Below are 17,189 nucleotides of genomic sequence, written 5' to 3' on the forward strand. Positions count from 1 at the left end.
ATGCTTTGGTAGGTGGTTGCGTCCTGAGGGATCTGGGAAAGGAGATTACTCTGACATTCCGAAGGTATATCTTAGATGCAAAAAGACATAGACAGGTTCACTTAAGGTAAAGATTGACTTTTGTCAAGGAAGCTACAGGCTTAGGATATGACTACCTGCCATGACTTGCTTTCAGTTAGGAATTTTTATGTTCCCACCATCCTTTGTGGCTACTTTTGGTTTCTGAGTTTATCATGCCCATCATGCAGGCCTCCCTGAGCCTGTCAGGTTTAGTACGTGCCACCTTTTTCATCCACACATCACTGGGGACTGAAGAGACAGGATGAATTGCTGCATCTCAGAGTTCCTTTTGAAGTCCAATAACAGTGGTGGAACCTGAACCCTAAGAAAGTCTGGCTAGTCCATAATTGCATGATTTATTCTTTCCACTAAAACTCTGTTCAGAAAAGGTCTATGGAAGGTTTCCCTGAGAAGGAAGAATATTGTTTTACTTTTTGTTAATGCATAAAAATTACAATGAGTATAAATTATAAGTATATTATATTTTTACATATTATTAGAGGCCCAGTGCACGAAATTCATGCACTCAGTGAGGGGAGGGGGAGTCCCTTGGCCCAGCCTGTGCTCTCTCGCAGTCCGGGAGTTCTCGGGGGATGTCCGCCTGCCTGCTCACTGCTCCTTAGCGCTGCAGTGGAGGCAGGAGAGGCTCCTGCCACTGCCACTGTGCTCACCAGCTGTGAGCCTGGCTTCTGGCTGAGCGGCGCTCCCGCTGTGGGAGCGCACTCACTACCAGGGGTCAGCTCCTATGTTGAACATCTGTCCCCTGGTGGTCAGTGTGCATCATAGTGACTGGTTGTTCCGCATTTGGTCGATTTGCATATTAGCTTTTTATTATATAGGATATTTACACACACACACACACACACACACACACACACACACACACATCTTAAAACAGATACCAGAAACAAAGGCCTGGAATGGGTAAAGGTCAAGAACATTCCTATTTATTCCTGGTAATACCTTTTTTTCCCCAAGAAGGAGGTTTAGAAAATGACACTCAGAGGGTATTGCAGGATCTACTGGTGTGGTGGAAGTCATTAAAACCTTCTGGGTGATCTTCATCCCTTTTGATGAACTGTAGCAGGTAGTTCAGTTAATGTGGATTCATTTAGTAAATTGCTTTTCTTTTATTGCTTTTATTTTCCTGATTTGGTATATTCAAATATTGCTCTTTCTGCCAAAGGTTGGGGGGTCGACCCAAGTACCTTGAAGACTTCCCTGGAGGAACCCACTTCACAGGAGGGGCCCTGCCTCTGATGCTGCAGATTCAATTACTGGAACCAATGCCAGAATCACCACTTGTTATTGTGCATGGGTACTGCTGCAGCTTAGAAAGATTGGTGAGGGCCTCCTTGGATATTGGTTGCCCTGTGCAATATCTAGTACTCATCCTGGCTAACTGTGCACCCAGGAAACCCAGAGATGCAGGATGAAGAGGCTTTGTGCCTCCACATGTGCTCTCTAAATACTTTTCAGTCTTACCCAGTTTCCTGTCTCACAGATGCTTCCCGGAATTGGTAACCAGTTAACCAGTATGGATTGTGGAAGTTAGCATCACTAAATAGGTCTGTATAGGCAAGACACGTTTTTTTTTTTTTTTTTTTTTTTAAATATAGGTTCTATAGGCTTGGGAGAATGGTACATGCTCTGTGATGAGCAGATACACTATTTGAGAAATGGGACTTACACTCTTTGAAACCAGAAAGATTCCAGGGCATCGAAATGCATATTCTTCCCATCTGTATAAACTGATTTCCTTCTAAGTATTATTTCTATACTTTCAAAAGGTAAACAGTGGTTCCCTGACCTGCACACAGACTATTGAGAGACTGAACAGTTCCCATCATCTCATGACTTAATTCAATTTTTAATAAAATAAACTATTAAAATAGACCAACAGTTGTTATTTCAAGCACAAATCAGTTTCATGTTTAAAGTAAAATACCGTTTGGAGCAAGGTGTCAGAAAAGCACAGAGCTGGGAAATACTTGAGCTATTACTCTGTCTGGCCTAGAGTAATCTCTTCAAAAATCTGCCCTAGCAATGAAAGCTGCAGGTCGGTGCATCAATGGAGCCGTCTTATAGAAGCTCTACATTCCAGGAGTTAGTTCCTCAGCTATCTTGTGTCACCTGCTCATACGTCTCTGTCTTTTTTCTCCCAGGTCAATACCTTTTACTTGTTGTCTGGCTCATTTTCCTAGAGCTTTAGATTTATGGATTGACTCTCTACCTTTCAATCGCTTCCAGCCTGGGGCCTCCCTTTCTGGCTTCTGAGCTAATTACTTCTCCCTGGAGTTAATTATTTTCATCATGGTGAGAAGGAAAGTGCAGCTTCTGACTACTGTCAGCTTAGAGCTGTCTGGCTCCAACAGCTGGACCATGGAGCTCTGCTAGACAGAATCAGTTTTTCAGAATATCGGCATCGGACGGTGCCACTCACTGATCATGGGTGGAGCAAGACAAAGACAAAGCCACTGCGTGAACATGTCTGCACACAGTTGACAACAAGCACACTGTCCAAACCAAAATGGTCAAACACTCCCCTTTCTGGGTCCACGTGAGTGAATGCTGCTTCTTTACAATGTTATAACTTTAGTCCAACCCTGTTCCTTCTGTCCAGTAGAAAAGAATGACTGAGATAATAGAATTGTCCCTGCTTTCAGAGGGCACCCAATTCAATACAAAACCCTGCTTTCTTGAGCCTGCCTTAAAATTCCGTACAATCTCCCATCTTAACACAAATACGTGCAAAGAGCCAGTCAACCTCACCTGCTGAATGTAAGTGTATTTCTGGTGGTTTAAGGCTGGAGGGCATTGGCAATGGAGACTCCATCTCCATGAAATACTCGTTTGATGACAACATGCTTCTTGACACGATCTACTAACACTGAGTACCAGCCTCCCAGGCAGCCCCACCAAGACTGTGAAAAGACCTGAGCAATTTAACTGAATTTCTTCAATTTTCAGATTAAAAGAAAACATCAAAAATAGCAAATAAAGTTGTGATTTTCCCTCTCTAAGGGCATCAGGTAGTTAGCAGCAGAGCTGTGATTAGGACCCAGTCTTCTCATGCCTGGTGTAGTGCCCTTTCTGCTCTAGCAGGCGATTCAAAGAAGTACAACTCCCAAGTACAATGCACCTTTGAACACTCAATTCCATTTACTATCTGTATCTACGCAATTGACTTTGGTTTCTGTCCTCTCCTTAGAAAACACTTTAACCTTCAGATGCTGGGCTCTGTCCAATGTTCAGACTGCCCGTAAGTCACTTTTGGCTTTGATTTTAAATGCTCCTCTGGGCACTTTTGATGGGGCAATTATTTCTTAGGTGTGAGAATCTTATTTAGTTGCAAACTCTTGTCAAAGCCGCTGTTTTCTTTTCTGCTCAGATTTGGCAGTGAGCTCTCCCCCAGAAGTGATTTTTAATTTTTTTAAAAAAATCTCTCACCTTCCATAGTTAAAAGAGAGAAAGCTTCAGAAGGGAAAAACTGAAACAGAACGTTAAAAGTTCCCTCACCGGGACTCCCTGTGTGATGCTCCTTGTTGAAGAGATAGTTACTGTGAGTCAGGTGTCACCCAGACACTATCCTCACTCCAGCCTTTTCCCTTTCCTTTACTGTTTAATCCAGGGGTGGGCAAACTTTTTGACTCGAGGGCCACAATGGATCTTAAACTGGACCGGAGGGCCGGAACAAAAGCCTGGATGGAGTGTTTGTGTGAACTAATATAAAATCAAAGTAAACATCATTACATAAAAGGGTACAGGCTTTTTTTTTTTTTTAGTTATTCATTTCAAACGGGCCGGCCCGCGGGCTGTAGTTTGCCCACGGCTGGTTTAATCTCTAATTTGTCTTCATTGAAAGACAATCCTTCTAAATGTGTTGTCATTCTACCATCTGAATTTATGTCAGAACACATTGCCTCTTGAAGAGACTTTCTTAAAAAATATGCATTTAAGAGGCAGAATGGTTTGTTTATTAAGATCACAAAATAAAGTCAGGGACTTCTTAAAGAAGAAAAATATGGAATCCCAACACCAGAATAAAACTATTCTCATTATTTTCCTACTAGAGACCTGGTGCATGGATTCATGCACCGGTGGGGTCCCTTGGCCTGGCCTGCGGGGATCTGTCTGAAACCAGCTCTCTGACATCCGCTGAGGGGTCCCAGACTGTGAGAGGGCAGTTCTTGGGTGACACACCCCAGAATTGGGCTCCCTCCTCTCTGGTTCCGGGTGTTAAACCAGAGAACCACAGCTGCCAAGTCACAGCAGCTTGGAAGCTCCTGCGCTGAGCATCTGCCCCCTGGTGGTCAGTGCATGTCATAGCTACCGGCCAATCGGTTGGTCGCTTAGGCTTTTATATATATAGATTGCAAGTGAATATTTCCAACATATCTATGATAAAGGGGAGGGACTAATTGATATTTTATTGTTCTATTTAACATCATATAATAAAGGTAGTCCATGTTTTCAGATGTTTGCATTATACATTATTTCAAGGAAGCAGAATGTTAGGTTAATGTGTAGTAAAGCTATTTTGGACAGTTAGTTCTTTCCAGTTTTTTAGTTGTTTTGGTATACACAAGACTGCTGTAAATATCTTAGTGCATGTAGCTGTTTGCTTTTTCTGAATTCTTTTATTAGGTTAATTCTTAGGACTTGAATGAAAGTGTTGCTGTTCAGAGACCGGGAATACCTCTGTGGCTCTGGCTAGATATCACCATATTGTGTAGGAAAAGGATGTAGGCCACCAGCAGCGAGTGCTATCATCACTGAAACCTCATGAGAATTGCATATTATCATCAAAAGTATTTGCCCCTTGATTTCTGAACTGGAAAACAATACCTCTGTTTTATTTTGTATTTTTCCATTATAAGGGAAAATTATCTTTTATCATGCTAGCTACTTTTTGCAATGGTCATTGCAGGTTTTCATGCTGACCTAAGGTAAATAGGTTACTTACTGTTTTTCTGCATCCCTCGAGTTGTGCCACACAGTAATGTAGACTCACTCTCAAGCTGGAAAAAAGCCAGACTTCTCTTGTATTTGGGAAAAATTTGAGCAATGGGAAGCAGAAGTGGTGTAGTCATTGTCTAGTAAAGGAATGGGGCCCTTTAATGTGCTTCTTTTACCCAGAATTGTCATTTTAAGACCTATTCTGCCCTCAGCCTTTATGCGCATTTTATTTTTTGACCCTACAGAAATTTTTTTCTTTAGCTTTCTTTGGCTATAATATTTACATTGGGCACTTGCCATCTCTTCATAAGTTGGGAATAGTGTGTATGTAGCATTGGAGATTTCCTTTTTACTTGAAAGGAGGCCAAAAGAAAATTTTCCTTTCACCAAAGCAAGTGGGAGTAAGCTTTTGTTGGAAGAGAAGTTTCACTTACTGTTAGAAACCGACTTTGTATTTTCTACATATGTAACAATGTTTCCCTTTATTTGGGAAGAGCATGCTGACTCTTTTTCTTAGAAAGAGTAACCATTTCTGAAATGATCATAGTCTCTGGATAATGCATTTTACTTTCTAAATGAAAATCAAGATGAGCTAGACAATGAAATAGACCATTTATTTTATTTATTTCTTAATTAAATGTATTGGTGTGACATCGGTTCAATAACATTATATAAGTTTAGGTGTGCAATTTTATAACACACCATCTGTATGATGCATCGTGTGCTCGCCACCTCAAATCTAGTCTCCTTCCATCATCATACATTTGACTCCCCTTAACCTCTTCACCCTCCTCCTAACCCCTTCCCCTTCTGGAAACCTTCATAATATTATCTGTGTCTATGAATTTGTTTTATAAGTAATACAGGCTGTCTCTAAATACCCTGGCACTATAACTTTGACTATCTACATGTGGTCTTTCAACTAAATAGGTTAAAAAAAAGTAACTTTATTTTCCGAAGTTGGCCTCATCCTCAGTTTTGTTGGTGGTGGAATGGGGAAGTTGATCTCATCATTTAAAGTTGACTCAACATGACATTTCTAATCATTTCTTTCAAATTTTGCAAGTTTAAACTCCTAATCAGGGTCATTTTTCTTCCGTTTATGAGACCTCCCACCCCCTCCTTCCCAGTGGCACACACTGTGATAAGTTTGCATGGCTATGGGGGGTTGAGAGGCAGTGGTGCTGCTGCCTGGTCCTTGCTGGATTCCTCCGAGAGGTCCCTCATTCCCTCGGTCACTGGCGCCTGTCCTAGTGCCTGCTGAGGGTAGCTGGACTCACCTGCTTTCGGGGCACCACCCTGGCCCATGCTGCTGAAGACCAACATCATGGCTTATGTATGGTCTCAGTAATTCCGTATTGACTCATCAGTCTTCATTGCACCCCTCCCCAACCGGGCTTGCTGCAATTCCTGGGCCCCCAGAAGCCACACTAAGCCACAGAAAACTGCCTGGTTACCCATGCCACGCATTTGACTTCATGCTCATGTCTTCTCAACTAATGGGATGCTTTCTATAGTGTGTGCCCACAACAACAGAAAGCAGGCCCTCTCCCCTTGGAGGAATCACTGAATTCAGTCTGAGAGCTCCCACCACTCCCTCCCCATCCCAAGTTTACCCTCAATGTGAAATACCTCCCCTGGTTTTGACTTCATGCTTTCCCCACTCCCCTCTCCTCTCATGATCTTCTCCCTAGTGTTGGAAAATTTCTGTCCAGTACAGTGTCAAGCACAGAATGCAGACACCCAACATAGCATGTTGAAATTAGATACAAGGAAGGCATACTGATCTGATACTTTGGCTGGATTTCAGAGAAACCATCCAGTATAGGCAGAGAAAAAAACAAATAAAAGGACTGCTTGGCTGGTGTGGCCCAGTGGTTGAGCATCGGCATATGAACCAGGAGGTCACGGTTCTATTTCCGGTCAGGGCACATGCCAGGGTGGAGGGCTCCACCCTCAGTATGGGTTGTGCAGGAGTTCAGTGGATCAGTGACTCTCTCTCATCATTGATGTTTCTATCTCTCCCTCTCCCTTCCTCTCTGAAATCAATAAAAAAATATATTTAAAAAAGTAAATAAAGGGACCAAGGGTTACACTCCCAAGAGTGACCATCTGAAAAGTGAAACACAAGTCTACATTACATTGCAAAGCAAATTGGCAAGACAGATGAATCACAAGCACATTTCTCAAGGTCTGATTCCTTGGTGAAATTTTCCATGACTGCCCTAGCCGAGAATGGTCCCTTCCTTACCTGAACTCCTATGCCTCACAGTAACTTGTTTTGTTTGGTATTGGTTTCCTGTCCTATGCTACCAACTATTCCTTTTATCCTTCCAGCCTGATCAGGAGCTCTTTAAAGGAGATTCTGTCCTGGGCTTTCTTGTGTCTTCCTTTCAGGAGGCTCTGGGAGCCAGCTCAGGCTGTGGGTACTTCCCAGGAAGCCTTGGGGAGCGTCCTCATTCTCCAGCACCCTCTCCCCACCATTGCACTTGGGACTCTGGCTCCTGTCTTGTTACTGTCTGCTTTCTCCCTGCCTTTTCTGCTTCTTCAGGCTGCAGCTTTGGTTCCATAGCCTGCTCATTTCTAGTCTCCCGCTTTGCCCTGTCTGAAATCCTTTGGATTCCTCTCTCCTAAAATTCCAGTCACAGTCCAGTCCTGTTTTTCCCCATTTCTCCATCTAGTCCTACTCTGATGGCTTTTCCCAGCGCCATGGACATAAGCCCTGGCTTTTCTTAGGGGAGATTTTTCACCAAGTAAAGTACAGAGTAAATATTTGTTAACGGATGAAATATTCTCTCCAGGGCTCTTCTCCCATTGAAACAGCTGTTATCATTATTTTGTTTTAATCAGAGAAATATCATCATTATCCTTAAAAAGATATAAATATTTATTAGGTTATTTGATTCAGTCTGAATGTTAAGGAGAACATGGATTTCTAATGTTTGTAGATAGGTGCAATATTTTGCTGCCTCTTTATTTAGCACAACTTGAAAGAAGAACGTATAAAATCATTTGGATGACCTTGACTGTTACCTTGGGCAAGTCATTTATGTCTCTGAGGTTGATACTTTTCTGTAAAATCAGATTAGAAACAGAGGTCATAGGTAAGACATAGAATTTTTGAGAGGCTCAATTAGCATAGCATTTGTGAAAATTTTTGAGAAACATTAAAGTATTTGCACATATAAAGCATGATTGTTATACTATGTGATTTAAACTGTACCCAAGTGCTGCAAAAGAACTTTTGCCTTTGTCCAAAAGATACCTAAGTTGAATGCAGTGCTTGATTGCAACTACCTAAAATAGTCAAAGAACCATTAACCTGAGTGACTCCCTTGTTCCAGTTCTACTGAATGTAACTGAAAACTCTTTTTAATCCACAGATAGTAGGGCGTGTTTCAAAATCCTGTATGCTGCACAGATCTATCAATCACTCCATACTGCTCATAAAGCTAGGTTCACATAACCACTATCGACATCTTTGCTAGAATGGAAAGCATCCTGACTTTCACTTCTTTGCTGATTTGGTGCACTTTTTCACTCCTGTGTGGTCTCTTTGCCTGCAACTAAATAGACTCCTGTTTGTTTTTTGAAATTGTGTTTATTATTATTGAACTCCAGTGGACTTAACTTCTTTGATGGTAATATTTACCCTCTCCTATCCTCACCTCTTGGTATATTAGTCATGGGTTTCATCTTGCTTTCTAATCAGATGAGGGAATCTCATCTAGTCCAATCTCAAGTCCCACCTTCTCCATAGTTCTTCACTGATTCATGTTCAGGGATTTCCCCCTCTGTTGACTTCCTTTCACAGGAATCATTGGTACAGAGAATTTGCTGGCTTCTGGAAGTCCTTTGTACATTTTTCTGTTCTGAGAACACTCCAGTGCCCTTCTGGGGAATGACTCATTGAGTGGAATCACAAAGGGACAATAAACCAGGGGTCTCTGCCCTCTCAGGTGAGAGACTGAGAAGTCCTTAGGGGCTTCGTTGTCCAGATCCTGCCTATTTCATCTCCAATATAACCAAAGTCACAGTATTGCTCTAAATGTAGCCAATTATATTCTCTCTACTGGGAGTTTGAATTTTGAACAGAATCATGAAAAGACAAAAAGAAATGTTGGCAATATGTATCCATATAGTTAAAAAGAAAAGAATGAAATCATGCTATTTGCAATATCATGGATGGACTTAGAGGGTATTATGCTAAGTGAAATAAATCAGACAGGGAAAGACAAATACCATATGATTTTACTTATATGTGGAATCTAGGAAATAAAATAAATGAACAAATAAAAGAGAAACAGACTCATAGATACAGAGAACAAACTGATGGTTGCCAGGTGGCAGGGGGTTAGGAAGGTGGCTGGAAAAAGTGGAATAATTAAGAAGTACAAATTGGCAGTTTCAAAATAGTAGTTACCAGGATGTAAAGGACAACATAGGGAATATAGTCAATAATATTAAAAAGAAATTTTAAAAAAGAAAGAAATGGTTGGCAATTTTTTGTGCATTACAGCAGTGGTGGCGGGGTACACTTTCAGGGAGCTCCTTGGAGCTTCCTACTTATGCACCTTCTTTCCTATCCTCTGGCTTTTCATATGCCATCATTATATTTCTTTTCTGCTTCAGTCACTGTTGCATGCAACAAAAGAACCCTAAATGATACATTATTCCTTCCACTCAATTGCACCTGCCACTTAATGCTATGCATTTGGGATTTAAGTGTTTCCTGGGTTTTGTCTTGTCTCATGGCCTCAATTAGATTCTTCCACAAGGGCAGGGACTACATCTTATTTTGCTTCACATACCTCTCTGTCAAGTCCTCCAGGGTGCTTTAACTCCATGGACTTTTGTTTATTGGTGGATTGTAGGTCACTGGAGCTTCCTAATGCCAGACTTGCTCGTCTAAACCTTTTGAGCCATGTGCGCTCAGAGCTGTGGAGAGGAAACTGGATTCACTGCTGCATGTTTGTGATCCTTGTGTTCCTCTGGGAAGACCATTACACACTTTCCTTTAATTTGCCTTTGCTTCCTCCATGGGGAAAATGAGGGGACTAATGGTCTCCATCAACCACGCTGGGGTATTTGCTGCAAAATTTAACGCGCTAACTTTTGTTATGCTTTGAGCTTCTTAGGGGTATGTGCCATGTAAATACTATATAGGTGTAATCAGGAACATTTTTTTAATATTATGAGGATTTTTATCTTTGGAAAAAAATATACTCGTCATCCTCTTCATAAACCTTCATTAAACCTTATACCTATTAATCTTCCCTAGGGCAGTGTTTTCGTGAGAACAGTTTCTTTTCTCTTAATCTCTCTCATTCTATTTCACATATTGGATATACATTCATCACAAACAGATATATTGCCTGATAAGCTCTATTTAGCCACTCAAAATATCTTTACTGCCTACCGACTTGGTGTGAGGAACTGTACCAGGCTCTGAGGAGACAATGAATAAAAAAAGTGTCCCTCTAAGGGAGATATTCATTCATTCACTCATTCATTCATTCAATAGATTTTTATAGAGCCAACTATGTGACAGCCAGTCTCCTAGATTCTGAGATACAGTGGTGAATAAATAATATAACCTAGTACTTAAATTCCCTGGGACAGATGCTGAAATACAGGCATGTACAAGGTTCAGTGAGAACAGTTACCTAGGAGAGTGATGCTGGGGCTGTGTCTCAAAGGGTATACTTGACAGGAAAGAATAGAAGTGGAAAAAAACATAGATGAGTGTGGTTGGGTCATGGGGACTAGAGTTCCATATAATTCTGGAAGAACAGAGAGGTGGGAAACGAAGCAGATTAAGAACCAGGAGTCCACAGGCAGGATGGAGTGATTGTTTTATGAAAATAAAACACATACCTGATAATCTGAAAAAACATTTATCAGGTTGAAGCTTCCTACTCAGAGATTTGGCCCACTGTTGGGTGTGAGAAAATTTTACTTACTCTGTTTACAAGAGGCACTTGATGTTTGTAAGCCAGTCTTTCTGTGGGAACAGCCATTGCAGGTTCGGAAACTTTGCATTAAAACTAGCAGCTGAATGGCATGGTTTTCCTGCATTTCTCTCATAGGCCGAGGGTGTTTTATTATTTCAAGATGCACACCCAGTATTATCAGAAGGCATAGGAGCTTGGGGGTTACCAAAATTTCAGATGATCCACAAACAGGCTGTTACAGACTGTGACATCTTGATTTAACACTCCCCTGGCGAAGAAACAAATGCTGTGATTTAAAAAATTGTACTATGACTATGTTTGGGTGACTTTTGAACCATTTGTATGTAATTTAGGATTTATTGGATTTCTTTGAACATGCATATGTAATTCCAGGCTTAACAGTTGCTCTGTGAACAATCAAATATTTATATAATTTTTTTCAAATGTATTTATTATTTACTGTAGCGTTTATGAAATATTTACACTGTCCTTTTTTAAAAGAAAATATATACATTATTTACATTGCCTTGGATTTTCTCTTGATGCAGGTAAAATGACAACAGAGAAGGGTAAAAAGACTCCTAGGGGTGTCTCCCAGGCTGTTCAATAACCACATGAGGTTCTGTCCCTCAGGAAAACACCTGGCGATAGAGCTGTAATTAAAACTTATGTTGGTGACCACCCCCATTTGTTTGGAGCCCCTACTTCCTCTTAGTTTTGGGGTCTCAAATGGCAGGAGGAAAAGTTGGGAAAAATTTTAACCAACTTTCCCCTTCATCCTCCTAAGTTCCCAGGTGCCTTTCTCTGTAGGATGAATAGCACCTTGATTTTCTCCCTGGGACCCAGAACATCCCCAGCTGCAAAAGGAATGATTCTTTTTATAGGAAAATAGAGTTGAATTGAGATCCCCAGATCCAATTGCTAGTTATTAAAGTGGAAATGTGTTAAACGAAATAGTCAGCCCCCAAATACTTGAGTAGGACCCTAAAGCCAATAGATTTCTTTCCAGGCAGACACCAAGTGTAACTGATGGCAAATCCCAGAAACCAGGTGTGGCAGGGATGTAATAGCACCTGTAAATAAGGCTGGTGTAGGTCATGTGACACAGAGAAGAACAGACCTAAAATATTATTATCAGAAAATAAGGTTTAAGAGTGGTTTTAAGACTGTTTTGACATCATTCTATGAAATTGATTAGTCACAAGAACATCTGCTCAAGAATATGACTGTTCTTCCGATGATATTTCTAGTGTCATTCAGACACCTACAAAATAATTACATTTGGCCCCAAAGAGAACAGGGTTCTCCTAGAAAAAAGTTGCATGACAATTGTGGAGAAAGCAGAGCAGCTCATGTAACCCAGAAAACAATTCACTTTGTTTTACTGAATTATATGCTAATAGTAGACCTGGAAATGTATTCCCTCCACCTTATCCCAGAAGATTCTGAATAAGTAACTCTGAGATGCTCACTGATAATCTGTATTCTAAAGAATGTGTCATGATTCTGATTATCAGTGAAGTATAGGAATCTTTGGAGGAGAGCCTTATTTATGTGTTTCTTCATTTGAAGTACACTTGGATGGTTTTCAGTCAAGTAAAAGATACTTACTATGTATCCAGGCCTGTGATTGGTGTATGGGATAAAAAGAAGGGTCAGACTTTACGCCTTCTCCTCAAAGAGTTTGCATTCTAGTTACAAAGACAAAACCAACGTGTGTGTAATTGTCAGGGTAGCTGCAGTAACAAACAACTCCTCATCCCAGCCTGAGAAAATTAAAACAAGATTTATTTCTTATTAAACTACAGATACATCATGGATATCAGGGGATTCTGCTCATTAAAGTCACTCAGATCTAGACTGATAGAGACCTTGTCTCAACAAATAATCCCAGGACCAATGACTACGGGGTGGGGAAAGAACTCTAGAGAGTCTTTCACCAGTAATAAATGCTGTGACCTGAAAGTGATATGTCATCCACTTCTATACACAACTCATTGGCCAGACTACTTATGTGGGCTCCCTTTATCTGGAACAGCTAGATGGAATGTACAATCCTCCTTGATGCCTAATAGGGGAACTGATTATTGACATATACCATAGTAGAAAGAGTGATATCTATATCATCTATATATCTATATCTCTATATCTCTATATATCTATTTCATCTATATCTATGTATACATTTATATTTATATCTATCTATGCTAAGTGCTAAGAATGTATATTTACATATGTAAACACTATGGTACATTTCTACATCCTATATAATAAAGAGGTAATATGAAAATTGACCGTCACACCTTCACACAAGATGGCCGCCCCCATGTAGGCACAAAATGCCAGCAGGGGAGGGCAGTTGGGGGTGACCAGGCCTGCAGGGGAGGCAGTTGGGGGCGACTAGGCCTGCAGGGGAGGCAGTTGGGGGTGACCAGGCCGGCAGGGGAGGGCAATTACTGTTATATATAATATTAGAGGCCCAGTGCATGAAATTTGTGCACTGGAGGGTGTCCCTCAGCCCAGCCTGCACCCTCTCCAATCTGGGACCTCTTGGGGGATGTCCGACTGCTGGTTTAGGCCTGATTCCTGTGAGATCAGGCTTAAACTGGCAGTCGGAACTCCCCTCCCCTGCCGGCCATCTTTTGACCACATGGGGGTGACCATCTTGTGCAAGGATGTGATGGTCAATTTGCATATCACCTCTTTATTATATAGGACTAGAAGGCCTGTGCACAAAAATTTGTGCACTGGCAGGGAAGGGGGTCCCTCAGCCCAACCTGTGCCCTCTCAGGGATCATGCTGCTGCTCACTCTTCCCGCCCCGCCGGCCCCGCCCACCCTGCCTAAGAATGGGAGGCCAGGATCTCTCCTTGGGTGGTGCAGGGGGATCTGCCTGCAGTATGCAAATTAACCGCCATGTTTGTTGGTGGTTAACTGCCATCTTAGTTGGCAGTTAATTTGCATATCACCCTGATTAGCCAATGGGAAGGGTAGCGAAGTCATAGTTAATTACCATGTTTGTCTATTATTAGATAGGATGTATAATCTCAAGTGTTGTATATATTATACCTAATCATGTACCATGGCATGACCAGTATTAAATATATTAAATGAAGTAAAGAGTGAAATTCATATGAGAGAGAGAACAGTGAGGAAGGATACAGGGTGAATTGAGCCTTTACTGGTGGGTAGGACAGGCAGAATGACAACAGAAGAATAACAAATACCTATTTGTCATGACATATATGCCATGTAAGGCCAGAAATTGGACAAAAATTAAATAATTGTCTAGTTTAATTATTAGAGCAACTCTGTGAGATTAGATACTATTTTTATCCCCATTTTATAGATGAGGAAATTGAGGTGTAATAATGAACAGTGGAGCCAGGATTTGAACCAAGAAAGTAGTAGGTTATTATACAGAATGAAGAAAATGTGGGTAAAATCAAGAAGATGGAAATGAGCATGGCATATTTGTGGTACAAGGAGGAGACCGCCCTGACTCAAGCACCAGGGTGGTCTGCAATTAGTGGAGTGCTGAAGTTAACTTCATTTCCAATGCTCCCTACAGTATAAGCAAATCTCCGAAATCTTTAGGGAAATAAGTATGTTTGTGGTCTTAAAAGAAATAAAATAAGATTACTGCCCTTGGAAAATAACTTTTGACTTTTGGGGATTTGACCTTTAGTTTTGAACATGCTTTGAGGCATTGCTGACCAAGAGGGTTACATACAATTTACGCTTGTCACCAATTTATACACCTCCTCTTCTTTTGCCAATTTTGATGGGGGTGAGAATGACTAAAACTGATGTATGTAGAAATTTGGATTCGCTGCCTTTTTTCAGAACACCACGGAGTTTATTTGTGAATGGAAACAGATTTGAGTGATGGACACATATGGTAATTTGGAATAGTGAAAACAGCCATGCCCATCAATTTTTGAAATATTTACAGAGAATGCTGTCTGCTGATGTGGTTCTAAATTGGAGTCCCTGCTGACTCAACATGTGTGTAAGTTACCCAGTCCTGAATTACCGGGCACCTGAATTACTGGCTATTTCTTCTCACACAGAGAGGAAGAAAACTGAAGGTAGGATCAGCATAATTCAGAAAAAAGTGTAACACAATATAAAAACCTGCAAAAGGAGACCAAAACAGTCCCACATGAATCAATACCAATAATTCTGAAAATTTAACTCTTGAAATATAGGGATATTAGAAGTCAAAGGCTTAACATTAATTATTTGATTAGTAATAGTACCGAACATTTATTTAATTCTGATTATATGTTAGGAACTTGGCTAAGAAACTTAGTAGGCATTTTTTAAAATTTAATTGTCATACCAATTCTATGAGGTAGGTGATATTATGCCCATTGTGAAGGTGAGGAAATTAGGACTGATGGCAAAGTAACTTTCTCAAGGTAACAGAGCAAAGAAATAATTAGGTTTATTTTTTATGATTCAGTTTTTCCCTTTAAAGATGGGCCTTTCAAAAATAATTCACTTAGTCATCCTATCTTTATTAAGTTCCTAGCATCTGACAGAGGCTATCTAGGACTTCAGGATAGGTAGGTGAAGAAGTCACAGTCCTATACTTTGAGAACCTCATAGTGCTTCAGGAAAACACACAAAGAAACAGGTGATGATACTAAACCTAACTAAAATGAGAGATCCATATGCAAGGCATTATGGGAACAAAGAGAAGGGGAGGCCACCTTCCAGGGGGACGAGTGTTACAGGATTAGTTGTTAGTCAAAGAAAGGTAGGGAAGGAGATTCTAGGCATATGGGAGAACCTAAGCAAAGGCCCAGAAGTAGAAACCATTTGGTGTGTGTGGGGTCCCCGAAGAACCCACTTTAGTGCACACAAGGTCAAGGAAGTGATAAGAAACATAGAGTTGAGTGCAGCTCACAGATGCCCTGAGTGCCACGCTAAGGATCTTGACACTATCCTGGGGATGAGAGAACCTCTGAGGGATTTTTAAAGAGGAGTAAACATAGTGTCAAGGTCAAAGGTTACAGATTTGAATTGATGAGGGACAACATTTGGAATTTCCTGATTGCTGTCATCAACAATCTGTCCTTTCTCATGTTATATTTGAATGTCAGTATTGACACTCCCTCTCGTCCTTACTCAAAAACAGGGTGTGTGTTATCTTCCTTTTGTGCATTCTTGCCCACGAGAACATGCCTGTGGGAAACCTCTGCATTTGCTTATAATGTAACCTCCTGAGTGGGAGAGTGAGTTGAGCAGTCGTGGGGCAGGACGTAGGAGGAGGAAGCTTGGTTGTGGTTATGCTGTCCTAACTAGCAATCCTGCCTTTGCATGATAGCAAGGTACCTATTGTTTATTGGCATACTGAAATTCAACAAAGGATTAACAACAGAATTGATGAAAAGGGATCATTTCTATCACCAAAATACATCCTGCAAAGTCACACATCTATATCATAATGAAAAATAAGTGTAGCAGCACTTTCTATCAGGATTCAAGAGATGTAGAGTGCAGCCTGTCCAAGAAAGAAGGAAGCCAGTGATATGTTTAATAGCATTATCTAAAGTAGGATCCCATATCTTTTTCATGAGAGAAAATAGTTTTTAATCCCTAAATGAGCTTTTTTTTCATGTAAGTATAGTAAAAGGTTTAGTGAGTTTGCAAAGAAAAATCATTGCCCTACACTTGCTTTCACAAGGTCACACACACTGTCTATGGAAACCGGTCCTGAGGGAATTGAGGAAAATGAACTGCAAATTTGCAAGAATGCAGACTTGACTCACATAATAAAAATCTATTACTACATCAAAGCTGTCCAGAAAAAAATAAATTCAGCAAACCAGAAAGAGATGCCAGACCCATAGTTCTGAGAATTGTGGATACTTCAGATTTTAGCTGAGATGAAATTCCAATGTCAATACTCTGATAGTGAGGTGAAATTTCATTTTCACACTCACAAATTTGCAACTCACAAAAGTCACTATGTAGTCAAGCTTGGATATTAGGTCTTGTTAATGATCATAAATGAGCCGTTTTTCCTGTTTTGTGCATGAAAAGCGTGCACACACACATAGACATGTAATCGCATGCAAGCTCTCTTCTTCCTTTCTTTTTATACAAAGTCAGTTGTTCTAATAATCATGCTGTGTGCTATTTACAGAGCAAATGGCTGTCCTATTGTCCTTGCCTGCTGAGTTGGTCCAAATTCTCCTGAGTGCAG

This window comes from Myotis davidii, unplaced genomic scaffold (assembly GCF_000327345.1).
Source record: "Myotis davidii unplaced genomic scaffold, ASM32734v1 scaffold575, whole genome shotgun sequence".
Classification (NCBI taxonomy): Eukaryota; Metazoa; Chordata; class Mammalia; order Chiroptera; family Vespertilionidae; genus Myotis; species Myotis davidii.